At 42.4% G+C, this 25,203-nt stretch overlaps 23 non-coding genes across 23 annotated transcripts; all 23 read right to left on the bottom strand.

The window, feature by feature from the left end:
• Nucleotides 1–85: 85 nt before the first annotated feature.
• Nucleotides 86–204, bottom strand: LOC124319089. The gene has a single exon (XR_006912785.1). It is a non-coding gene; the product is annotated as a 5S ribosomal RNA (ribosomal RNA).
• Nucleotides 205–1,276: 1,072 nt separating this feature from the next.
• On the bottom strand, nt 1,277–1,498 carry LOC124319112. The gene has a single exon (XR_006912807.1). It is a non-coding gene; the product is annotated as a small nucleolar RNA U3 (small nucleolar RNA).
• A 754-nt stretch (nt 1,499–2,252) lies between these two features.
• LOC124319088 lies at nt 2,253–2,371 on the bottom strand. The gene has a single exon (XR_006912784.1). It is a non-coding gene; the product is annotated as a 5S ribosomal RNA (ribosomal RNA).
• Nucleotides 2,372–5,332: 2,961 nt separating this feature from the next.
• On the bottom strand, nt 5,333–5,451 carry LOC124319095. The gene has a single exon (XR_006912790.1). It is a non-coding gene; the product is annotated as a 5S ribosomal RNA (ribosomal RNA).
• A 203-nt stretch (nt 5,452–5,654) lies between these two features.
• Nucleotides 5,655–5,777, bottom strand: LOC124319125. Its single transcript, XR_006912820.1, has one exon. It is a non-coding gene; the product is annotated as a U5 spliceosomal RNA (small nuclear RNA).
• Nucleotides 5,778–6,351: 574 nt separating this feature from the next.
• LOC124319122 lies at nt 6,352–6,493 on the bottom strand. Its single transcript, XR_006912817.1, has one exon. It is a non-coding gene; the product is annotated as a U4 spliceosomal RNA (small nuclear RNA).
• A 686-nt stretch (nt 6,494–7,179) lies between these two features.
• Nucleotides 7,180–7,343, bottom strand: LOC124319097. The gene has a single exon (XR_006912792.1). It is a non-coding gene; the product is annotated as a U1 spliceosomal RNA (small nuclear RNA).
• Nucleotides 7,344–7,852: 509 nt separating this feature from the next.
• LOC124319100 lies at nt 7,853–8,043 on the bottom strand. Its single transcript, XR_006912796.1, has one exon. It is a non-coding gene; the product is annotated as a U2 spliceosomal RNA (small nuclear RNA).
• Nucleotides 8,044–8,554: 511 nt separating this feature from the next.
• LOC124319111 lies at nt 8,555–8,776 on the bottom strand. The gene has a single exon (XR_006912806.1). It is a non-coding gene; the product is annotated as a small nucleolar RNA U3 (small nucleolar RNA).
• Nucleotides 8,777–9,530: 754 nt separating this feature from the next.
• Nucleotides 9,531–9,649, bottom strand: LOC124319087. Its single transcript, XR_006912783.1, has one exon. It is a non-coding gene; the product is annotated as a 5S ribosomal RNA (ribosomal RNA).
• Nucleotides 9,650–11,208: 1,559 nt separating this feature from the next.
• On the bottom strand, nt 11,209–11,430 carry LOC124319110. The gene has a single exon (XR_006912805.1). It is a non-coding gene; the product is annotated as a small nucleolar RNA U3 (small nucleolar RNA).
• Nucleotides 11,431–12,184: 754 nt separating this feature from the next.
• Nucleotides 12,185–12,303, bottom strand: LOC124319086. The gene has a single exon (XR_006912781.1). It is a non-coding gene; the product is annotated as a 5S ribosomal RNA (ribosomal RNA).
• Nucleotides 12,304–13,375: 1,072 nt separating this feature from the next.
• LOC124319108 lies at nt 13,376–13,597 on the bottom strand. Its single transcript, XR_006912803.1, has one exon. It is a non-coding gene; the product is annotated as a small nucleolar RNA U3 (small nucleolar RNA).
• A 754-nt stretch (nt 13,598–14,351) lies between these two features.
• On the bottom strand, nt 14,352–14,470 carry LOC124319085. The gene has a single exon (XR_006912780.1). It is a non-coding gene; the product is annotated as a 5S ribosomal RNA (ribosomal RNA).
• Nucleotides 14,471–15,542: 1,072 nt separating this feature from the next.
• On the bottom strand, nt 15,543–15,764 carry LOC124319106. Its single transcript, XR_006912801.1, has one exon. It is a non-coding gene; the product is annotated as a small nucleolar RNA U3 (small nucleolar RNA).
• A 754-nt stretch (nt 15,765–16,518) lies between these two features.
• Nucleotides 16,519–16,637, bottom strand: LOC124319084. Its single transcript, XR_006912779.1, has one exon. It is a non-coding gene; the product is annotated as a 5S ribosomal RNA (ribosomal RNA).
• Nucleotides 16,638–17,709: 1,072 nt separating this feature from the next.
• LOC124319105 lies at nt 17,710–17,931 on the bottom strand. Its single transcript, XR_006912800.1, has one exon. It is a non-coding gene; the product is annotated as a small nucleolar RNA U3 (small nucleolar RNA).
• A 754-nt stretch (nt 17,932–18,685) lies between these two features.
• Nucleotides 18,686–18,804, bottom strand: LOC124319128. The gene has a single exon (XR_006912822.1). It is a non-coding gene; the product is annotated as a 5S ribosomal RNA (ribosomal RNA).
• Nucleotides 18,805–19,876: 1,072 nt separating this feature from the next.
• Nucleotides 19,877–20,098, bottom strand: LOC124319104. Its single transcript, XR_006912799.1, has one exon. It is a non-coding gene; the product is annotated as a small nucleolar RNA U3 (small nucleolar RNA).
• Nucleotides 20,099–20,852: 754 nt separating this feature from the next.
• On the bottom strand, nt 20,853–20,971 carry LOC124319120. Its single transcript, XR_006912814.1, has one exon. It is a non-coding gene; the product is annotated as a 5S ribosomal RNA (ribosomal RNA).
• Nucleotides 20,972–23,557: 2,586 nt separating this feature from the next.
• Nucleotides 23,558–23,676, bottom strand: LOC124319083. Its single transcript, XR_006912778.1, has one exon. It is a non-coding gene; the product is annotated as a 5S ribosomal RNA (ribosomal RNA).
• A 203-nt stretch (nt 23,677–23,879) lies between these two features.
• Nucleotides 23,880–24,002, bottom strand: LOC124319124. The gene has a single exon (XR_006912819.1). It is a non-coding gene; the product is annotated as a U5 spliceosomal RNA (small nuclear RNA).
• Nucleotides 24,003–24,576: 574 nt separating this feature from the next.
• Nucleotides 24,577–24,718, bottom strand: LOC124319121. Its single transcript, XR_006912816.1, has one exon. It is a non-coding gene; the product is annotated as a U4 spliceosomal RNA (small nuclear RNA).
• Nucleotides 24,719–25,203: the final 485 nt, after the last annotated feature.

The raw sequence follows: 25,203 nt of genomic DNA, 5'->3' as shown, positions 1-25,203 counted from the left end.
GCAATACCCTTTTCAACTAATACCTAAAGAATACATTATATTCCATGTCTCATCTAACTTGGGGAGCAAAAATAAAATTACACCATGCCAACAGCATCCCGTATTCCCAAGCGGTCACCCATCCAAGTACTAACGGGACCCGACATAGCTTAACTTCCGGGAGCTGACGAGACCGGGTGAGTTCTATGTGGTGTGGCCGTTGACATCAATTCAGTCGCCATTACCCGACCATATTCGCCTCTAAATCTAGTTCTAATGCTTGCTTACTTTCTGTTCGAAATACACACCAACCTTAGCCAAACAAACGAGGACATATAAGTACATTTGTCAATGGACAACCGAATATAAAATTTGATAATATTTCCAAACGCCACTATTTTTGGCTAACTGTCATTTTTAATTTTCTCGTTCCGGGGATGTCCGATCAATGAGCCAACAATCCAAGTGTCATAAGGCTAACGATTGCTTCCCTTACTTAGCTTGCGTTGCATAAGGATCTCAGAGTCAGAGAGATTAGATAGAGCTGCCCGAAGAAACCACCAACGTACAAGCCTCTCGGCTGTGCCGTGCGCTTCGCGCTTTACTTAGCTTGCGTTGCATAAGGATCTCAGAGCCAGAGAGATTAGATAGAGCTGCCCGAAGAAACCACCAACGTACAAGCCTCTCGGCGTACAGCCGAGAGGCTACTAGACGTCCTCCAACCTCTTTGTTGCTGAAAGATATTTGAAACGCCGTGCGCGAAGCGCACGGCACAGCCGAGAGGCTTGTACGTTGGTGGTTTCTTCGGGCAGCTCTATCTAATCTCTCTGGCTCTGAGATCCTTATGCAACGCAAGCTAAGTAAAGCGCGAAGCGCACGGCACAGCCGAGAGGCTTGTACGTTGGTGGTTTCTTCGGGCAGCTCTATCTAATCTCTCTGACTCTGAGATCCTTATGCAACGCAAGCTAAGTAAGGGAAGCAATCGTTAGCCTTATGACACTTGGATTGTTGGCTCATTGATCGGACATCCCCGGAACGAGAAAATTAAAAATGACAGTTAGCCACAAAAGACAGTGACGACAAAAGCTCTGAACGATAATTAATCATGATTAAATAACAATAACTAAAAGAATGCAATACGATCATAAAGTCATGACACATCCTCAAATTGACCAACCTCACTTTCACAATTTATTTTGCCATACAAGCAGATGATTTAAGGACACGAATACCTGGAATTATTATTAAGATGTATCTCTTTAGATTTTCAAGAATTTAAATTTGTTTTATCATCTCAACCACTCTGAACACGCTAGTTTCCTTCCGCTATTTCACATGGATTTAACGGAAACGGTCCTCAATGACTGTGTTTGATGCTGTCGAGACAGCTACACTCACAGCCTGTTTCACGCTCAGAAACCAGCGTCTTAACTCGTCATCGTGGGTTGAAAGGAGACAAGTTTCTGGTGGGAAACAAGTCAAGATATACTACAGAAATGATCCTGTGAAGTATGATCTTAAATGCAATGTTATTTTGCAGAACTCTAAATAAGGTTTGTACGATCAATGAGCTTTGGCGTAAATTACAGTGCATAGATCGATATTTCGGAATATTAAATTGAGATTTGCAATACTTGACGCACACAGTACATACATTGTCAGGTCTTGCATTTTGTTCATTTATTGAAACACCGAGAAGCTCTTTAATAGTTATAGAACAAGTGACGAGACCAATTTTGGACACAATAAAGAATCCGCGTGCTCATCAAATCAATTTATTACAGTAATGTATTATCGATTGAGAGCCCATTTATCAGCTGGGTGTTTGGCGTGCACCTATAATCCTGCTTCGGGGAGGCTTGGTAGAGTGGATGGCTTGAGTTTAGGAGCCCTGTTTCGTGATACCGCATGTTGATCAGGTGCCCGCACTAAGCTTGACATCAGCATGGATCTGCTAGAGGAATCTAGTAGGTGCAGGTTAGCTAAGGAGGAGCGTAGTGGGTCAGGAGGGAAACCTAGCAGCCAAAAGTTCCCGTGTTCGGCAGTAGTGGGATCGTGCCAGTGAGTGGGCGTCATGCAACAGCCTCAACAAAATAGCCAAACCTCTATCTTTTTTTTTGTCGTTAAAACTACCGAGATCAAACAAACATGCGTTCTACAATATATGGTATCATTAATCAAAGTCCCAGCAATACCCTTTTCAACTAATACCTAAAGAATACATTATATTCCATGTCTCATCTAACTTGGGGAGCAAAAATAAAATTACACCATGCCAACAGCATCCCGTATTCCCAAGCGGTCACCCATCCAAGTACTAACGGGACCCGACATAGCTTAACTTCCGGGAGCTGACGAGACCGGGTGAGTTCTATGTGGTGTGGCCGTTGACATCAATTCAGTCGCCATTACCCGACCATATTCGCCTCTAAATCTAGTTCTAATGCTTGCTTACTTTCTGTTCGAAATACACACCAACCTTAGCCAAACAAACGAGGACATATAAGTACATTTGTCAATGGACAACCGAATATAAAATTTGATAATATTTCCAAACGCCACTATTTTTGGCTAACTGTCATTTTTAATTTTCTCGTTCCGGGGATGTCCGATCAATGAGCCAACAATCCAAGTGTCATAAGGCTAACGATTGCTTCCCTTACTTAGCTTGCGTTGCATAAGGATCTCAGAGTCAGAGAGATTAGATAGAGCTGCCCGAAGAAACCACCAACGTACAAGCCTCTCGGCTGTGCCGTGCGCTTCGCGCTTTACTTAGCTTGCGTTGCATAAGGATCTCAGAGCCAGAGAGATTAGATAGAGCTGCCCGAAGAAACCACCAACGTACAAGCCTCTCGGCTGTGCCGTGCGCTTCGCGCACGGCGTTTCAAATATCTTTCAGCAACAAAGAGGTTGGAGGACGTCTAGTAGCCTCTCGGCTGTACTTTCTGTTCGAAATACACACCAACCTTAGCCAAACAAACGAGGACATATAAGTACATTTGTCAATGGACAACCGAATATAAAATTTGATAATATTTCCAAACGCCACTATTTTTGGCTAACTGTCATTTTTAATTTTCTCGTTCCGGGGATGTCCGATCAATGAGCCAACAATCCAAGTGTCATAAGGCTAACGATTGCTTCCCTTACTTAGCTTGCGTTGCATAAGGATCTCAGAGTCAGAGAGATTAGATAGAGCTGCCCGAAGAAACCACCAACGTACAAGCCTCTCGGCTGTGCCGTGCGCTTCGCGCTTTACTTAGCTTGCGTTGCATAAGGATCTCAGAGCCAGAGAGATTAGATAGAGCTGCCCGAAGAAACCACCAACGTACAAGCCTCTCGGCTGTACGTTAAAACGAGGACATATAAGTACATTTGTCAATGGACAACCGAATATAAAATTTGATAATATTTCCAAACGCCACTATTTTTGGCTAACTGTCATTTTTAATTTTCTCGTTCCGGGGATGTCCGATCAATGAGCCAACAATCCAAGTGTCATAAGGCTAACGATTGCTTCCCTTACTTAGCTTGCGTTGCATAAGGATCTCAGAGTCAGAGAGATTAGATAGAGCTGCCCGAAGAAACCACCAACGTACAAGCCTCTCGGCTGTGTCGTGCGCTTCGCGCTTTACTTAGCTTGCGTTGCATAAGGATCTCAGAGCCAGAGAGATTAGATAGAGCTGCCCGAAGAAACCACCAACGTACAAGCCTCTCGGCTGTACGTTAAAACGAGGACATATAAGTACATTTGTCAATGGACAACCGAATATAAAATTTGATAATATTTCCAAACGCCACTATTTTTGGCTAACTGTCATTTTTAATTTTCTCGTTCCGGGGATGTCCGATCAATGAGCCAACAATCCAAGTGTCATAAGGCTAACGATTGCTTCCCTTACTTAGCTTGCGTTGCATAAGGATCTCAGAGTCAGAGAGATTAGATAGAGCTGCCCGAAGAAACCACCAACGTACAAGCCTCTCGGCTGTGCCGTGCGCTTCGCGCTTTACTTAGCTTGCGTTGCATAAGGATCTCAGAGCCAGAGAGATTAGATAGAGCTGCCCGAAGAAACCACCAACGTACAAGCCTCTCGGCTGTGCCGTGCGCTTCGCGCACGGCGTTTCAAATATCTTTCAGCAACAAAGAGGTTGGAGGACGTCTAGTAGCCTCTCGGCTGTACTTTCTGTTCGAAATACACACCAACCTTAGCCAAACAAACGAGGACATATAAGTACATTTGTCAATGGACAACCGAATATAAAATTTGATAATATTTCCAAACGCCACTATTTTTGGCTAACTGTCATTTTTAATTTTCTCGTTCCGGGGATGTCCGATCAATGAGCCAACAATCCAAGTGTCATAAGGCTAACGATTGCTTCCCTTACTTAGCTTGCGTTGCATAAGGATCTCAGAGTCAGAGAGATTAGATAGAGCTGCCCGAAGAAACCACCAACGTACAAGCCTCTCGGCTGTGCCGTGCGCTTCGCGCTTTACTTAGCTTGCGTTGCATAAGGATCTCAGAGCCAGAGAGATTAGATAGAGCTGCCCGAAGAAACCACCAACGTACAAGCCTCTCGGCTGTGCCGTGCGCTTCGCGCACGGCGTTTCAAATATCTTTCAGCAACAAAGAGGTTGGAGGACGTCTAGTAGCCTCTCGGCTGTACTTTCTGTTCGAAATACACACCAACCTTAGCCAAACAAACGAGGACATATAAGTACATTTGTCAATGGACAACCGAATATAAAATTTGATAATATTTCCAAACGCCACTATTTTTGGCTAACTGTCATTTTTAATTTTCTCGTTCCGGGGATGTCCGATCAATGAGCCAACAATCCAAGTGTCATAAGGCTAACGATTGCTTCCCTTACTTAGCTTGCGTTGCATAAGGATCTCAGAGTCAGAGAGATTAGATAGAGCTGCCCGAAGAAACCACCAACGTACAAGCCTCTCGGCTGTGCCGTGCGCTTCGCGCTTTACTTAGCTTGCGTTGCATAAGGATCTCAGAGCCAGAGAGATTAGATAGAGCTGCCCGAAGAAACCACCAACGTACAAGCCTCTCGGCTGTGCCGTGCGCTTCGCGCACGGCGTTTCAAATATCTTTCAGCAACAAAGAGGTTGGAGGACGTCTAGTAGCCTCTCGGCTGTGCCGTGCGCTTCGCGCACGGCGTTTCAAATATCTTTCAGCAACAAAGAGGTTGGAGGACGTCTAGTAGGCAATATCCAGTAAAAAATACGTTCCTTCCATTTTCAACTAATGCCAAAATAATACATTGTAGTCCATGTAGTATCACCCATCTTGGGAAGCACTTCAATTCAATTGGATTCACAAAAATAAAATAATTCCATGCCAACAGCATCCCGTATTCCCAAGCGGTCACCCATCCAAGTACTAACGGGACCCGACATAGCTTAACTTCCGGGAGCTGACGAGACCGGGTGAGTTCTATGTGGTATGGCCGTTGACATTAAACTAGACGCAATTACCCGACCATATTCGCCTCTAATCTATTACTTGTGCTTGAGATTTATCTTTTTGAAATACACACTAATCTTACCAAAACCACCGAAAAACTATCAGTTTGTCATTTTACAAATGTTGTCAGTATGTAGTAGTAGAATATCTTTGTTTCCGCATACAGACGTTTTTAATTTTTCATTTATTCAAAGTGCCCAATCAGAAGACCGGGCGTTAAAAAAATAAGTCATATAGACTCATCAATGCTCCTAACCACGGAAATCTTTAGTAAAAGGCGAAAGATTTATCCGGGTATTGATTAGAAACCAGAGTAAATAACAGTGGTATGCCTTGTATTTATATTCATTTCAAAATTTTGAAGTGCGCTTGTAAGGTTTTTTTTCGAAACATGCGTTTACATATCAAAATCCTTGTGCAATTCTTTATCAATGGGTACAGTTATTTTAAAGTAAATATCATGTATAAAGCTCGTTAACATGTTTTTGAACGAAACAGTTGTGCGCAGTGTTATTTTTGAAAAAAATGAACGATCTTTATGGTACAAGCCCAACACGTAGGTGGTGGGATCAGATGTTTACCCCGACATTCACCCTACAGCGGTTAACAATTTATTGAACTTCCCCTTTAAACATGGTGGAATCTTTTCACCTTGTCATTTGGAATCACCTTTTCAAATATTTTCCCCGTGTTCACAATGTTCCAACTGACTGATATTAATGGCCTTCAGCGAACGAATTAATCAGCCTTGTCTGACGTGCAATACCAACTAAATGGAAACAAAAATCACTTATACGATTTCACTTTCACCGTTTAATGTTATAAACACACTATGCAACACTCCAATTTTTCTAACTGACTGTAATTTTTTTTTTCTTGTACGCTGAAATGCTCCTGATGGAGCTATCAAAAATTGCCGACGACAAAGATTATTTCACTTCATCGTGGCGGGGTATTGGTTAAAGTTTTCAACTAGCAATAATCACACCTCGGGAGACCCTCATTGGTTATGATATTGCCACTGCGCAAAGCTAAATTATAATAAGAAAAGCAAGTCTACTTAAGCATTTGCTGAATTCGTTCTGCTTGGACGTGTTGGACCAACAATTTCGTTCAGAAATATTCATTTAGATTACCCTAGGCAAATTTTAATTTCCATCTCCCATTGGACTAATACCAACAGGGGACAGTTCATTACATACATGAAATAATTTTTGTCTTAATATCGGGTCAAATACTTGAAATTCTGTAAATGTGTATTTTTCTTCCATACATTTCAACAACTTCCTGCACACACAAAAAAAGGGAGGGGGAATTTCAGGTTTTCATTCCAAATTGTTTTTCACATTATGAACTATTGAAGTGAGCGAGCATTACTTTCCAACCAAACAAAATTTATAGTTAATCTGCGTGTTGACGTGAAAAATCAGTTTTCAGTGCCGTGACCAGGATTCGAACCTGGGTTACTACGGATTCATATCTAGTAGGTACCACAACGTAGGGTCCTAACCACTAGACGATCACGGCCAATCCATTGGCCATGATGATTTATATTAAAGTAGCTAAACATGAATTTCATTACTTTGTTGTTTCTTCCCAGAAAGAAAATCTGATGCTTCGCGTATTCCCAAGCGGTCAACCCTACCGTTTACTAACGGGACCAGATTTAGTTCAACTTCCGGCAGATGACAAGAATTTTTCTTACATTTATAGTGTGTTCAGGGAACGGCGCGAACGCAGTCCCCCACTACCAAAAATTGTACTCCCGAGTTAATCACATTTGGATTAATCGCAAGGGTCAGCCCATCCTTAGTGCAATGGAAAGGCCTCGCCCTGGAGGAACCACCTTGGTGATCATGGTTGCCTCTGAGCCAGGTAAGTATGATTGTGGATGCTTTTTCACTTTGTTTAATACTTTGTATACAGCAGAACAATATTGACAAAGAGTGTTCAAGTATTTGACTGACGTTTAGAGAATACCACCCACTTTCTTTCATCGACTTGAATTACGAACTCGAGCAAAATATAGTAAATAAAGCTCAGTATTTATTTCATGGTCTTGATCTTTGCAAATACTTTTCAAGAAACAAATTGCTTGTTTTTTTTCATTTGGTCGTCCAATTGGCAAATAAGAAAATAAGAAAATCGACTTTTCATATGAAAATACACGCATCTTCATATTTTAAAAAAAAACATCACATCGAAAGATGAACAGTACTAATTAGTTAACACAATCAAGTACGTATTTTTTTATGCTTTTCTTGATATTACGAAAAAAATACAATTAGAAAAAATTACAAACATGTCTACATGACAGTTTTGCAATTATACATGGTCTTTTATTATACGGTGCTAAGACAATTTCTGTTTTATTCAATATGTTCTCCCTCATAGAGGGTGAGCCGATCCCGGAGGTACTGCAATACCGGGTCAACCCGTGGCGGGAGCAGTGCAAGCACTGTATTCCCACCGTATGCCAAAAATCAGTTTAATATTCTGGGGTCCATTTGAACCCGTATCAGATATTAAGCTGATAAGAACAGATACTACACTTTGATCTTAGCCAAAAGGCCGAGAAGCGATAATGTTACAAGGATTACTGCCCAAAATAACCACTGAGGTTCAACACATTTCCGGTGGTGTACGAAGAATACTCATATCACTCAAAACATTCAAGAAATGCTATAAAATATTGAGTTGTTCATTTTTCCAGACGCGACCACTTGATGCTTATAAAGTTCATTTTCATTTGTTTTATTATGCTCATACTGTATTAAGGGAGATACAATTTACGCTGAAGGCGTTGCAAATTTTACTCTCGTTATCACACTAGGTCCTTTTTTTTTCAGAATATGGCTTTGCCACGCCACCTGACGACAAAAGCTCTGAACGATAATTAATCATGATTAAATAACAATAACTAAAAGAATGCAATACGATCATAAAGTCATGACACATCCTCAAATTGACCAACCTCACTTTCACAATTTATTTTGCCATACAAGCAGATGATTTAAGGACACGAATACCTGGAATTATTATTAAGATGTATCTCTTTAGATTTTCAAGAATTTAAATTTGTTTTATCATCTCAACCACTCTGAACACGCTAGTTTCCTTCCGCTATTTCACATGGATTTAACGGAAACGGTCCTCAATGACTGTGTTTGATGCTGTCGAGACAGCTACACTCACAGCCTGTTTCACGCTCAGAAACCAGCGTCTTAACTCGTCATCGTGGGTTGAAAGGAGACAAGTTTCTGGTGGGAAACAAGTCAAGATATACTACAGAAATGATCCTGTGAAGTATGATCTTAAATGCAATGTTATTTTGCAGAACTCTAAATAAGGTTTGTACGATCAATGAGCTTTGGCGTAAATTACAGTGCATAGATCGATATTTCGGAATATTAAATTGAGATTTGCAATACTTGACGCACACAGTACATACATTGTCAGGTCTTGCATTTTGTTCATTTATTGAAACACCGAGAAGCTCTTTAATAGTTATAGAACAAGTGACGAGACCAATTTTGGACACAATAAAGAATCCGCGTGCTCATCAAATCAATTTATTACAGTAATGTATTATCGATTGAGAGCCCATTTATCAGCTGGGTGTTTGGCGTGCACCTATAATCCTGCTTCGGGGAGGCTTGGTAGAGTGGATGGCTTGAGTTTAGGAGCCCTGTTTCGTGATACCGCATGTTGATCAGGTGCCCGCACTAAGCTTGACATCAGCATGGATCTGCTAGAGGAATCTAGTAGGTGCAGGTTAGCTAAGGAGGAGCGTAGTGGGTCAGGAGGGAAACCTAGCAGCCAAAAGTTCCCGTGTTCGGCAGTAGTGGGATCGTGCCAGTGAGTGGGCGTCATGCAACAGCCTCAACAAAATAGCCAAACCTCTATCTTTTTTTTTGTCGTTAAAACTACCGAGATCAAACAAACATGCGTTCTACAATATATGGTATCATTAATCAAAGTCCCAGCAATACCCTTTTCAACTAATACCTAAAGAATACATTATATTCCATGTCTCATCTAACTTGGGGAGCAAAAATAAAATTACACCATGCCAACAGCATCCCGTATTCCCAAGCGGTCACCCATCCAAGTACTAACGGGACCCGACATAGCTTAACTTCCGGGAGCTGACGAGACCGGGTGAGTTCTATGTGGTGTGGCCGTTGACATCAATTCAGTCGCCATTACCCGACCATATTCGCCTCTAAATCTAGTTCTAATGCTTGCTTACTTTCTGTTCGAAATACACACCAACCTTAGCCAAACAAACGAGGACATATAAGTACATTTGTCAATGGACAACCGAATATAAAATTTGATAATATTTCCAAACGCCACTATTTTTGGCTAACTGTCATTTTTAATTTTCTCGTTCCGGGGATGTCCGATCAATGAGCCAACAATCCAAGTGTCATAAGGCTAACGATTGCTTCCCTTACTTAGCTTGCGTTGCATAAGGATCTCAGAGTCAGAGAGATTAGATAGAGCTGCCCGAAGAAACCACCAACGTACAAGCCTCTCGGCTGTGCCGTGCGCTTCGCGCTTTACTTAGCTTGCGTTGCATAAGGATCTCAGAGCCAGAGAGATTAGATAGAGCTGCCCGAAGAAACCACCAACGTACAAGCCTCTCGGCTGTGCCGTGCGCTTCGCGCACGGCGTTTCAAATATCTTTCAGCAACAAAGAGGTTGGAGGACGTCTAGTAGCCTCTCGGCTGTACTTTCTGTTCGAAATACACACCAACCTTAGCCAAACAAACGAGGACATATAAGTACATTTGTCAATGGACAACCGAATATAAAATTTGATAATATTTCCAAACGCCACTATTTTTGGCTAACTGTCATTTTTAATTTTCTCGTTCCGGGGATGTCCGATCAATGAGCCAACAATCCAAGTGTCATAAGGCTAACGATTGCTTCCCTTACTTAGCTTGCGTTGCATAAGGATCTCAGAGTCAGAGAGATTAGATAGAGCTGCCCGAAGAAACCACCAACGTACAAGCCTCTCGGCTGTGCCGTGCGCTTCGCGCTTTACTTAGCTTGCGTTGCATAAGGATCTCAGAGCCAGAGAGATTAGATAGAGCTGCCCGAAGAAACCACCAACGTACAAGCCTCTCGGCGTACAGCCGAGAGGCTACTAGACGTCCTCCAACCTCTTTGTTGCTGAAAGATATTTGAAACGCCGTGCGCGAAGCGCACGGCACAGCCGAGAGGCTTGTACGTTGGTGGTTTCTTCGGGCAGCTCTATCTAATCTCTCTGGCTCTGAGATCCTTATGCAACGCAAGCTAAGTAAAGCGCGAAGCGCACGGCACAGCCGAGAGGCTTGTACGTTGGTGGTTTCTTCGGGCAGCTCTATCTAATCTCTCTGACTCTGAGATCCTTATGCAACGCAAGCTAAGTAAGGGAAGCAATCGTTAGCCTTATGACACTTGGATTGTTGGCTCATTGATCGGACATCCCCGGAACGAGAAAATTAAAAATGACAGTTAGCCACAAAAGACAGTGACGACAAAAGCTCTGAACGATAATTAATCATGATTAAATAACAATAACTAAAAGAATGCAATACGATCATAAAGTCATGACACATCCTCAAATTGACCAACCTCACTTTCACAATTTATTTTGCCATACAAGCAGATGATTTAAGGACACGAATACCTGGAATTATTATTAAGATGTATCTCTTTAGATTTTCAAGAATTTAAATTTGTTTTATCATCTCAACCACTCTGAACACGCTAGTTTCCTTCCGCTATTTCACATGGATTTAACGGAAACGGTCCTCAATGACTGTGTTTGATGCTGTCGAGACAGCTACACTCACAGCCTGTTTCACGCTCAGAAACCAGCGTCTTAACTCGTCATCGTGGGTTGAAAGGAGACAAGTTTCTGGTGGGAAACAAGTCAAGATATACTACAGAAATGATCCTGTGAAGTATGATCTTAAATGCAATGTTATTTTGCAGAACTCTAAATAAGGTTTGTACGATCAATGAGCTTTGGCGTAAATTACAGTGCATAGATCGATATTTCGGAATATTAAATTGAGATTTGCAATACTTGACGCACACAGTACATACATTGTCAGGTCTTGCATTTTGTTCATTTATTGAAACACCGAGAAGCTCTTTAATAGTTATAGAACAAGTGACGAGACCAATTTTGGACACAATAAAGAATCCGCGTGCTCATCAAATCAATTTATTACAGTAATGTATTATCGATTGAGAGCCCATTTATCAGCTGGGTGTTTGGCGTGCACCTATAATCCTGCTTCGGGGAGGCTTGGTAGAGTGGATGGCTTGAGTTTAGGAGCCCTGTTTCGTGATACCGCATGTTGATCAGGTGCCCGCACTAAGCTTGACATCAGCATGGATCTGCTAGAGGAATCTAGTAGGTGCAGGTTAGCTAAGGAGGAGCGTAGTGGGTCAGGAGGGAAACCTAGCAGCCAAAAGTTCCCGTGTTCGGCAGTAGTGGGATCGTGCCAGTGAGTGGGCGTCATGCAACAGCCTCAACAAAATAGCCAAACCTCTATCTTTTTTTTTGTCGTTAAAACTACCGAGATCAAACAAACATGCGTTCTACAATATATGGTATCATTAATCAAAGTCCCAGCAATACCCTTTTCAACTAATACCTAAAGAATACATTATATTCCATGTCTCATCTAACTTGGGGAGCAAAAATAAAATTACACCATGCCAACAGCATCCCGTATTCCCAAGCGGTCACCCATCCAAGTACTAACGGGACCCGACATAGCTTAACTTCCGGGAGCTGACGAGACCGGGTGAGTTCTATGTGGTGTGGCCGTTGACATCAATTCAGTCGCCATTACCCGACCATATTCGCCTCTAAATCTAGTTCTAATGCTTGCTTACTTTCTGTTCGAAATACACACCAACCTTAGCCAAACAAACGAGGACATATAAGTACATTTGTCAATGGACAACCGAATATAAAATTTGATAATATTTCCAAACGCCACTATTTTTGGCTAACTGTCATTTTTAATTTTCTCGTTCCGGGGATGTCCGATCAATGAGCCAACAATCCAAGTGTCATAAGGCTAACGATTGCTTCCCTTACTTAGCTTGCGTTGCATAAGGATCTCAGAGTCAGAGAGATTAGATAGAGCTGCCCGAAGAAACCACCAACGTACAAGCCTCTCGGCTGTGCCGTGCGCTTCGCGCTTTACTTAGCTTGCGTTGCATAAGGATCTCAGAGCCAGAGAGATTAGATAGAGCTGCCCGAAGAAACCACCAACGTACAAGCCTCTCGGCGTACAGCCGAGAGGCTACTAGACGTCCTCCAACCTCTTTGTTGCTGAAAGATATTTGAAACGCCGTGCGCGAAGCGCACGGCACAGCCGAGAGGCTTGTACGTTGGTGGTTTCTTCGGGCAGCTCTATCTAATCTCTCTGGCTCTGAGATCCTTATGCAACGCAAGCTAAGTAAAGCGCGAAGCGCACGGCACAGCCGAGAGGCTTGTACGTTGGTGGTTTCTTCGGGCAGCTCTATCTAATCTCTCTGACTCTGAGATCCTTATGCAACGCAAGCTAAGTAAGGGAAGCAATCGTTAGCCTTATGACACTTGGATTGTTGGCTCATTGATCGGACATCCCCGGAACGAGAAAATTAAAAATGACAGTTAGCCACAAAAGACAGTGACGACAAAAGCTCTGAACGATAATTAATCATGATTAAATAACAATAACTAAAAGAATGCAATACGATCATAAAGTCATGACACATCCTCAAATTGACCAACCTCACTTTCACAATTTATTTTGCCATACAAGCAGATGATTTAAGGACACGAATACCTGGAATTATTATTAAGATGTATCTCTTTAGATTTTCAAGAATTTAAATTTGTTTTATCATCTCAACCACTCTGAACACGCTAGTTTCCTTCCGCTATTTCACATGGATTTAACGGAAACGGTCCTCAATGACTGTGTTTGATGCTGTCGAGACAGCTACACTCACAGCCTGTTTCACGCTCAGAAACCAGCGTCTTAACTCGTCATCGTGGGTTGAAAGGAGACAAGTTTCTGGTGGGAAACAAGTCAAGATATACTACAGAAATGATCCTGTGAAGTATGATCTTAAATGCAATGTTATTTTGCAGAACTCTAAATAAGGTTTGTACGATCAATGAGCTTTGGCGTAAATTACAGTGCATAGATCGATATTTCGGAATATTAAATTGAGATTTGCAATACTTGACGCACACAGTACATACATTGTCAGGTCTTGCATTTTGTTCATTTATTGAAACACCGAGAAGCTCTTTAATAGTTATAGAACAAGTGACGAGACCAATTTTGGACACAATAAAGAATCCGCGTGCTCATCAAATCAATTTATTACAGTAATGTATTATCGATTGAGAGCCCATTTATCAGCTGGGTGTTTGGCGTGCACCTATAATCCTGCTTCGGGGAGGCTTGGTAGAGTGGATGGCTTGAGTTTAGGAGCCCTGTTTCGTGATACCGCATGTTGATCAGGTGCCCGCACTAAGCTTGACATCAGCATGGATCTGCTAGAGGAATCTAGTAGGTGCAGGTTAGCTAAGGAGGAGCGTAGTGGGTCAGGAGGGAAACCTAGCAGCCAAAAGTTCCCGTGTTCGGCAGTAGTGGGATCGTGCCAGTGAGTGGGCGTCATGCAACAGCCTCAACAAAATAGCCAAACCTCTATCTTTTTTTTTGTCGTTAAAACTACCGAGATCAAACAAACATGCGTTCTACAATATATGGTATCATTAATCAAAGTCCCAGCAATACCCTTTTCAACTAATACCTAAAGAATACATTATATTCCATGTCTCATCTAACTTGGGGAGCAAAAATAAAATTACACCATGCCAACAGCATCCCGTATTCCCAAGCGGTCACCCATCCAAGTACTAACGGGACCCGACATAGCTTAACTTCCGGGAGCTGACGAGACCGGGTGAGTTCTATGTGGTGTGGCCGTTGACATCAATTCAGTCGCCATTACCCGACCATATTCGCCTCTAAATCTAGTTCTAATGCTTGCTTACTTTCTGTTCGAAATACACACCAACCTTAGCCAAACAAACGAGGACATATAAGTACATTTGTCAATGGACAACCGAATATAAAATTTGATAATATTTCCAAACGCCACTATTTTTGGCTAACTGTCATTTTTAATTTTCTCGTTCCGGGGATGTCCGATCAATGAGCCAACAATCCAAGTGTCATAAGGCTAACGATTGCTTCCCTTACTTAGCTTGCGTTGCATAAGGATCTCAGAGTCAGAGAGATTAGATAGAGCTGCCCGAAGAAACCACCAACGTACAAGCCTCTCGGCTGTGCCGTGCGCTTCGCGCTTTACTTAGCTTGCGTTGCATAAGGATCTCAGAGCCAGAGAGATTAGATAGAGCTGCCCGAAGAAACCACCAACGTACAAGCCTCTCGGCGTACAGCCGAGAGGCTACTAGACGTCCTCCAACCTCTTTGTTGCTGAAAGATATTTGAAACGCCGTGCGCGAAGCGCACGGCACAGCCGAGAGGCTTATACGTTGGTGGTTTCTTCGGGCAGCTCTATCTAATCTCTCTGGCTCTGAGATCCTTATGCAACGCAAGCTAAGTAAAGCGCGAAGCGCACGGCACAGCCGAGAGGCTTGTACGTTGGTGGTTTCTTCGGGCAGCTCTATCTAATCTCTCTGACTCTGAGATCCTTATGCAACGCAAGCTAAGTAAGGGAAGCAATCGTTAGCCTTATGACACTTGGATTGTTGGCTCATTGATCGGACATCCCCGGAACGAGAAAATTAAAAATGACAGTTAGCCACAAAAGACAGTGACGACAAAAGCTCTGAACGATAATTAATCATGATTAAATAACAATAACTAAAAGAATGCAATACGATCATAAAGTCATGACACATCCTCAAATTGACCAACCTCACTTTCACAATTTATTTTGCCATACAAGCAGATGATTTAAGGACACGAATACCTGGAATTATTATTAAGATGTATCTCTTTAGATTTTCAAGAATTTAAATTTGTTTTATCATCTCAACCACTCTGAACACGCTAGTTTCCTTCCGCTATTTCACATGGATTTAACGGAAACGGTCCTCAATGACTGTGTTTGATGCTGTCGAGACAGCTACACTCACAGCCTGTTTCACGCTCAGAAACCAGCGTCTTAACTCGTCATCGTGGGTTGAAAGGAGACAAGTTTCTGGTGGGAAACAAGTCAAGATATACTACAGAAATGATCCTGTGAAGTATGATCTTAAATGCAATGTTATTTTGCAGAACTCTAAATAAGGTTTGTACGATCAATGAGCTTTGGCGTAAATTACAGTGCATAGATCGATATTTCGGAATATTAAATTGAGATTTGCAATACTTGACGCACACAGTACATACATTGTCAGGTCTTGCATTTTGTTCATTTATTGAAACACCGAGAAGCTCTTTAATAGTTATAGAACAAGTGACGAGACCAATTTTGGACACAATAAAGAATCCGCGTGCTCATCAAATCAATTTATTACAGTAATGTATTATCGATTGAGAGCCCATTTATCAGCTGGGTGTTTGGCGTGCACCTATAATCCTGCTTCGGGGAGGCTTGGTAGAGTGGATGGCTTGAGTTTAGGAGCCCTGTTTCGTGATACCGCATGTTGATCAGGTGCCCGCACTAAGCTTGACATCAGCATGGATCTGCTAGAGGAATCTAGTAGGTGCAGGTTAGCTAAGGAGGAGCGTAGTGGGTCAGGAGGGAAACCTAGCAGCCAAAAGTTCCCGTGTTCGGCAGTAGTGGGATCGTGCCAGTGAGTGGGCGTCATGCAACAGCCTCAACAAAATAGCCAAACCTCTATCTTTTTTTTTGTCGTTAAAACTACCGAGATCAAACAAACATGCGTTCTACAATATATGGTATCATTAATCAAAGTCCCAGCAATACCCTTTTCAACTAATACCTAAAGAATACATTATATTCCATGTCTCATCTAACTTGGGGAGCAAAAATAAAATTACACCATGCCAACAGCATCCCGTATTCCCAAGCGGTCACCCATCCAAGTACTAACGGGACCCGACATAGCTTAACTTCCGGGAGCTGACGAGACCGGGTGAGTTCTATGTGGTGTGGCCGTTGACATCAATTCAGTCGCCATTACCCGACCATATTCGCCTCTAAATCTAGTTCTAATGCTTGCTTACTTTCTGTTCGAAATACACACCAACCTTAGCCAAACAAACGAGGACATATAAGTACATTTGTCAATGGACAACCGAATATAAAATTTGATAATATTTCCAAACGCCACTATTTTTGGCTAACTGTCATTTTTAATTTTCTCGTTCCGGGGATGTCCGATCAATGAGCCAACAATCCAAGTGTCATAAGGCTAACGATTGCTTCCCTTACTTAGCTTGCGTTGCATAAGGATCTCAGAGTCAGAGAGATTAGATAGAGCTGCCCGAAGAAACCACCAACGTACAAGCCTCTCGGCTGTGCCGTGCGCTTCGCGCTTTACTTAGCTTGCGTTGCATAAGGATCTCAGAGCCAGAGAGATTAGATAGAGCTGCCCGAAGAAACCACCAACGTACAAGCCTCTCGGCGTACAGCCGAGAGGCTACTAGACGTCCTCCAACCTCTTTGTTGCTGAAAGATATTTGAAACGCCGTGCGCGAAGCGCACGGCACAGCCGAGAGGCTTGTACGTTGGTGGTTTCTTCGGGCAGCTCTATCTAATCTCTCTGGCTCTGAGATCCTTATGCAACGCAAGCTAAGTAAAGCGCGAAGCGCACGGCACAGCCGAGAGGCTTGTACGTTGGTGGTTTCTTCGGGCAGCTCTATCTAATCTCTCTGACTCTGAGATCCTTATGCAACGCAAGCTAAGTAAGGGAAGCAATCGTTAGCCTTATGACACTTGGATTGTTGGCTCATTGATCGGACATCCCCGGAACGAGAAAATTAAAAATGACAGTTAGCCACAAAAGACAGTGACGACAAAAGCTCTGAACGATAATTAATCATGATTAAATAACAATAACTAAAAGAATGCAATACGATCATAAAGTCATGACACATCCTCAAATTGACCAACCTCACTTTCACAATTTATTTTGCCATACAAGCAGATGATTTAAGGACACGAATACCTGGAATTATTATTAAGATGTATCTCTTTAGATTTTCAAGAATTTAAATTTGTTTTATCATCTCAACCACTCTGAACACGCTAGTTTCCTTCCGCTATTTCACATGGATTTAACGGAAACGGTCCTCAATGACTGTGTTTGATGCTGTCGAGACAGCTACACTCACAGCCTGTTTCACGCTCAGAAACCAGCGTCTTAACTCGTCATCGTGGGTTGAAAGGAGACAAGTTTCTGGTGGGAAACAAGTCAAGATATACTACAGAAATGATCCTGTGAAGTATGATCTTAAATGCAATGTTATTTTGCAGAACTCTAAATAAGGTTTGTACGATCAATGAGCTTTGGCGTAAATTACAGTGCATAGATCGATATTTCGGAATATTAAATTGAGATTTGCAATACTTGACGCACACAGTACATACATTGTCAGGTCTTGCATTTTGTTCATTTATTGAAACACCGAGAAGCTCTTTAATAGTTATAGAACAAGTGACGAGACCAATTTTGGACACAATAAAGAATCCGCGTGCTCATCAAATCAATTTATTACAGTAATGTATTATCGATTGAGAGCCCATTTATCAGCTGGGTGTTTGGCGTGCACCTATAATCCTGCTTCGGGGAGGCTTGGTAGAGTGGATGGCTTGAGTTTAGGAGCCCTGTTTCGTGATACCGCATGTTGATCAGGTGCCCGCACTAAGCTTGACATCAGCATGGATCTGCTAGAGGAATCTAGTAGGTGCAGGTTAGCTAAGGAGGAGCGTAGTGGGTCAGGAGGGAAACCTAGCAGCCAAAAGTTCCCGTGTTCGGCAGTAGTGGGATCGTGCCAGTGAGTGGGCGTCATGCAACAGCCTCAACAAAATAGCCAAACCTCTATCTTTTTTTTTGTCGTTAAAACTACCGAGATCAAACAAACATGCGTTCTACAATATATGGTATCATTAATCAAAGTCCCAGCAATACCCTTTTCAACTAATACCTAAAGAATACATTATATTCCATGTCTCATCTAACTTGGGGAGCAAAAATAAAATTACACCATGCCAACAGCATCCCGTATTCCCAAGCGGTCACCCATCCAAGTACTAACGGGACCCGACATAGCTTAACTTCCGGGAGCTGACGAGACCGGGTGAGTTCTATGTGGTGTGGCCGTTGACATCAATTCAGTCGCCATTACCCGACCATATTCGCCTCTAAATCTAGTTCTAATGCTTGCTTACTTTCTGTTCGAAATACACACCAACCTTAGCCAAACAAACGAGGACATATAAGTACATTTGTCAATGGACAACCGAATATAAAATTTGATAATATTTCCAAACGCCACTATTTTTGGCTAACTGTCATTTTTAATTTTCTCGTTCCGGGGATGTCCGATCAATGAGCCAACAATCCAAGTGTCATAAGGCTAACGATTGCTTCCCTTACTTAGCTTGCGTTGCATAAGGATCTCAGAGTCAGAGAGATTAGATAGAGCTGCCCGAAGAAACCACCAACGTACAAGCCTCTCGGCTGTGCCGTGCGCTTCGCGCTTTACTTAGCTTGCGTTGCATAAGGATCTCAGAGCCAGAGAGATTAGATAGAGCTGCCCGAAGAAACCACCAACGTACAAGCCTCTCGGCGTACAGCCGAGAGGCTACTAGACGTCCTCCAACCTCTTTGTTGCTGAAAGATATTTGAAACGCCGTGCGCGAAGCGCACGGCACAGCCGAGAGGCTTGTACGTTGGTGGTTTCTTCGGGCAGCTCTATCTAATCTCTCTGGCTCTGAGATCCTTATGCAACGCAAGCTAAGTAAAGCGCGAAGCGCACGGCACAGCCGAGAGGCTTGTACGTTGGTGGTTTCTTCGGGCAGCTCTATCTAATCTCTCTGACTCTGAGATCCTTATGCAACGCAAGCTAAGTAAGGGAAGCAATCGTTAGCCTTATGACACTTGGATTGTTGGCTCATTGATCGGACATCCCCGGAACGAGAAAATTAAAAATGACAGTTAGCCACAAAAGACAGTGACGACAAAAGCTCTGAACGATAATTAATCATGATTAAATAACAATAACTAAAAGAATGCAATACGATCATAAAGTCATGACACATCCTCAAATTGACCAACCTCACTTTCACAATTTATTTTGCCATACAAGCAGATGATTTAAGGACACGAATACCTGGAATTATTATTAAGATGTATCTCTTTAGATTTTCAAGAATTTAAATTTGTTTTATCATCTCAACCACTCTGAACACGCTAGTTTCCTTCCGCTATTTCACATGGATTTAACGGAAACGGTCCTCAATGACTGTGTTTGATGCTGTCGAGACAGCTACACTCACAGCCTGTTTCACGCTCAGAAACCAGCGTCTTAACTCGTCATCGTGGGTTGAAAGGAGACAAGTTTCTGGTGGGAAACAAGTCAAGATATACTACAGAAATGATCCTGTGAAGTATGATCTTAAATGCAATGTTATTTTGCAGAACTCTAAATAAGGTTTGTACGATCAATGAGCTTTGGCGTAAATTACAGTGCATAGATCGATATTTCGGAATATTAAATTGAGATTTGCAATACTTGACGCACACAGTACATACATTGTCAGGTCTTGCATTTTGTTCATTTATTGAAACACCGAGAAGCTCTTTAATAGTTATAGAACAAGTGACGAGACCAATTTTGGACACAATAAAGAATCCGCGTGCTCATCAAATCAATTTATTACAGTAATGTATTATCGATTGAGAGCCCATTTATCAGCTGGGTGTTTGGCGTGCACCTATAATCCTGCTTCGGGGAGGCTTGGTAGAGTGGATGGCTTGAGTTTAGGAGCCCTGTTTCGTGATACCGCATGTTGATCAGGTGCCCGCACTAAGCTTGACATCAGCATGGATCTGCTAGAGGAATCTAGTAGGTGCAGGTTAGCTAAGGAGGAGCGTAGTGGGTCAGGAGGGAAACCTAGCAGCCAAAAGTTCCCGTGTTCGGCAGTAGTGGGATCGTGCCAGTGAGTGGGCGTCATGCAACAGCCTCAACAAAATAGCCAAACCTCTATCTTTTTTTTTGTCGTTAAAACTACCGAGATCAAACAAACATGCGTTCTACAATATATGGTATCATTAATCAAAGTCCCAGCAATACCCTTTTCAACTAATACCTAAAGAATACATTATATTCCATGTCTCATCTAACTTGGGGAGCAAAAATAAAATTACACCATGCCAACAGCATCCCGTATTCCCAAGCGGTCACCCATCCAAGTACTAACGGGACCCGACATAGCTTAACTTCCGGGAGCTGACGAGACCGGGTGAGTTCTATGTGGTGTGGCCGTTGACATCAATTCAGTCGCCATTACCCGACCATATTCGCCTCTAAATCTAGTTCTAATGCTTGCTTACTTTCTGTTCGAAATACACACCAACCTTAGCCAAACAAACGAGGACATATAAGTACATTTGTCAATGGACAACCGAATATAAAATTTGATAATATTTCCAAACGCCACTATTTTTGGCTAACTGTCATTTTAATTTTCTCGTTCCGGGGATGTCCGATCAATGAGCCAACAATCCAAGTGTCATAAGGCTAACGATTGCTTCCCTTACTTAGCTTGCGTTGCATAAGGATCTCAGAGTCAGAGAGATTAGATAGAGCTGCCCGAAGAAACCACCAACGTACAAGCCTCTCGGCTGTGCCGTGCGCTTCGCGCTTTACTTAGCTTGCGTTGCATAAGGATCTCAGAGCCAGAGAGATTAGATAGAGCTGCCCGAAGAAACCACCAACGTACAAGCCTCTCGGCTGTGCCGTGCGCTTCGCGCACGGCGTTTTCAAATATCTTTCAGCAACAAAGAGGTTGGAGGACGTCTAGTAGCCTCTCGGCTGTACTTTCTGTTCGAAATACACACCAACCTTAGCCAAACAAACGAGGACATATAAGTACATTTGTCAATGGACAACCGAATATAAAATTTGATAATATTTCCAAACGCCACTATTTTTGGCTAACTGTCATTTTTAATTTTCTCGTTCCGGGGATGTCCGATCAATGAGCCAACAATCCAAGTGTCATAAGGCTAACGATTGCTTCCCTTACTTAGCTTGCGTTGCATAAGGATCTCAGAGTCAGAGAGATTAGATAGAGCTGCCCGAAGAAACCACCAACGTACAAGCCTCTCGGCTGTGCCGTGCGCTTCGCGCTTTACTTAGCTTGCGTTGCATAAGGATCTCAGAGCCAGAGAGATTAGATAGAGCTGCCCGAAGAAACCACCAACGTACAAGCCTCTCGGCTGTACGTTAAAACGAGGACATATAAGTACATTTGTCAATGGACAACCGAATATAAAATTTGATAATATTTCCAAACGCCACTATTTTTGGCTAACTGTCATTTTTAATTTTCTCGTTCCGGGGATGTCCGATCAATGAGCCAACAATCCAAGTGTCATAAGGCTAACATTGCTTCCCTTACTTAGCTTGCGTTGCATAAGGATCTCAGAGTCAGAGAGATTAGATAGAGCTGCCCGAAGAAACCACCAACGTACAAGCCTCTCGGCTGTGTCGTGCGCTTCGCGCTTTACTTAGCTTGCGTTGCATAAGGATCTCAGAGCCAGAGAGATTAGATAGAGCTGCCCGAAGAAACCACCAACGTACAAGCCTCTCGGCTGTGCCGTGCGCTTCGCGCACGGCGGTTTCAAATATCTTTCAGCAACAAAGAGGTTGGAGGACGTCTAGTAGCCTCTCGGCTGTACTTTCTGTTCGAAATACACACCAACCCTTAGCCAAACAAACGAGGACATATAAGTACATTTGTCAATGGACAACCGAATATAAAATTTGATAATATTTCCAAACGCCACTATTTTTGGCTAACTGTCATTGTTAATTTTCTCGTTCCGGGGATGTCCGATCAATGAGCCAACAATCCAAGTGTCATAAGGCTAACGATTGCTTCCCTTACTTAGCTTGCGTTGCATAAGGATCTCAGAGTCAGAGAGATTAGATAGAGCTGCCCGAAGAAACCACCAACGTACAAGCCTCTCGGCTGTGCCGTGCGCTTCGCGCTTTACTTAGCTTGCGTTGCATAAGGATCTCAGAGCCAGAGAGATTAGATAGAGCTGCCCGAAGAAACCACCAACGTACAAGCCTCTCGGCTGTGCCGTGCGCTTCGCGCACGGCGTTTCAAATATCTTTCAGCAACAAAGAGGTTGGAGGACGTCTAGTAGCCTCTCGGCTGTACTTTCTGTTCGAAATACACACCAACCTTAGCCAAACAAACGAGGACATATAAGTACATTTGTCAATGGACAACCGAATATAAAATTTGATAATATTTCCAAACGCCACTATTTTTGGCTAACTGTCATTTTTAATTTTCTCGTTCCGGGGATGTCCGATCAATGAGCCAACAATCCAAGTGTCATAAGGCTAACGATTGCTTCCCTTACTTAGCTTGCGTTGCATAAGGATCTCAGAGTCAGAGAGATTAGATAGAGCTGCCCGAAGAAACCACCAACGTACAAGCCTCTCGGCTGTGCCGTGCGCTTCGCGCTTTACTTAGCTTGCGTTGCATAAGGATCTCAGAGCCAGAGAGATTAGATAGAGCTGCCCGAAGAAACCACCAACGTACAAGCCTCTCGGCTGTGCCGTGCGCTTCGCGCACGGCGTTTCAAATATCTTTCAGCAACAAAGAGGTTGGAGGACGTCTAGTAGCCTCTCGGCTGTGCCGTGCGCTTCGCGCACGGCGTTTCAAATATCTTTCAGCAACAAAGAGGTTGGAGGACGTCTAGTAGGCAATATCCAGTAAAAAATACGTTCCTTCCATTTTCAACTAATGCCAAAATAATACATTGTAGTCCATGTAGTATCACCCATCTTGGGAAGCACTTCAATTCAATTGGATTCACAAAAATAAAATAATTCCATGCCAACAGCATCCCGTATTCCCAAGCGGTCACCCATCCAAGTACTAACGGGACCCGACATAGCTTAACTTCCGGGAGCTGACGAGACCGGGTGAGTTCTATGTGGTATGGCCGTTGACATTAAACTAGACGCAATTACCCGACCATATTCGCCTCTAATCTATTACTTGTGCTTGAGATTTATCTTTTTGAAATACACACTAATCTTACCAAAACCACCGAAAAACTATCAGTTTGTCATTTTACAAATGTTGTCAGTATGTAGTAGTAGAATATCTTTGTTTCCGCATACAGACGTTTTTAATTTTTCATTTATTCAAAGTGCCCAATCAGAAGACCGGGCGTTAAAAAAATAAGTCATATAGACTCATCAATGCTCCTAACCACGGAAATCTTTAGTAAAAGGCGAAAGATTTATCCGGGTATTGATTAGAAACCAGAGTAAATAACAGTGGTATGCCTTGTATTTATATTCATTTCAAAATTTTGAAGTGCGCTTGTAAGGTTTTTTTTCGAAACATGCGTTTACATATCAAAATCCTTGTGCAATTCTTTATCAATGGGTACAGTTATTTTAAAGTAAATATCATGTATAAAGCTCGTTAACATGTTTTTGAACGAAACAGTTGTGCGCAGTGTTATTTTTGAAAAAAATGAACGATCTTTATGGTACAAGCCCAACACGTAGGTGGTGGGATCAGATGTTTACCCCGACATTCACCCTACAGCGGTTAACAATTTATTGAACTTCCCCTTTAAACATGGTGGAATCTTTTCACCTTGTCATTTGGAATCACCTTTTCAAATATTTTCCCCGTGTTCACAATGTTCCAACTGACTGATATTAATGGCCTTCAGCGAACGAATTAATCAGCCTTGTCTGACGTGCAATACCAACTAAATGGAAACAAAAATCACTTATACGATTTCACTTTCACCGTTTAATGTTATAAACACACTATGCAACACTCCAATTTTTCTAACTGACTGTAATTTTTTTTTTCTTGTACGCTGAAATGCTCCTGATGGAGCTATCAAAAATTGCCGACGACAAAGATTATTTCACTTCATCGTGGCGGGGTATTGGTTAAAGTTTTCAACTAGCAATAATCACACCTCGGGAGACCCTCATTGGTTATGATATTGCCACTGCGCAAAGCTAAATTATAATCAGAAAAGCAAGTCTACTTAAGCATTTGCTGAATTCGTTCTGCTTGGACGTGTGGGACCAACAATTTCGTTCAGAAATATTCATTTAGATTACCCTAGGCAAATTTTAATTTCCATCTCCCATTGGACTAATACCAACAGGGGACAGTTCATTACATACATGAAATAATTTTTGTCTTAATATCGGGTCAAATACTTGAAATTCTGTAAATGTGTATTTTTCTTCCATACATTTCAACAACTTCCTGCACACACAAAAAAAGGGAGGGGGAATTTCAGGTTTTCATTCCAAATTGTTTTTCACATTATGAACTATTGAAGTGAGCGAGCATTACTTTCCAACCAAACAAAATTTATAGTTAATCTGCGTGTTGACGTGAAAAATCAGTTTTCAGTGCCGTGACCAGGATTCGAACCTGGGTTACTACGGATTCATATCTAGTAGGTACCACAACGTAGGGTCCTAACCACTAGAC

Source organism: Daphnia pulicaria, unplaced genomic scaffold (genome assembly GCF_021234035.1).
Source record: "Daphnia pulicaria isolate SC F1-1A unplaced genomic scaffold, SC_F0-13Bv2 h1tg000127l, whole genome shotgun sequence".
NCBI classification, from domain to species: domain Eukaryota; kingdom Metazoa; phylum Arthropoda; class Branchiopoda; order Diplostraca; family Daphniidae; genus Daphnia; species Daphnia pulicaria.
This window is presented reverse-complemented; position numbering and strand designations above follow the sequence as displayed.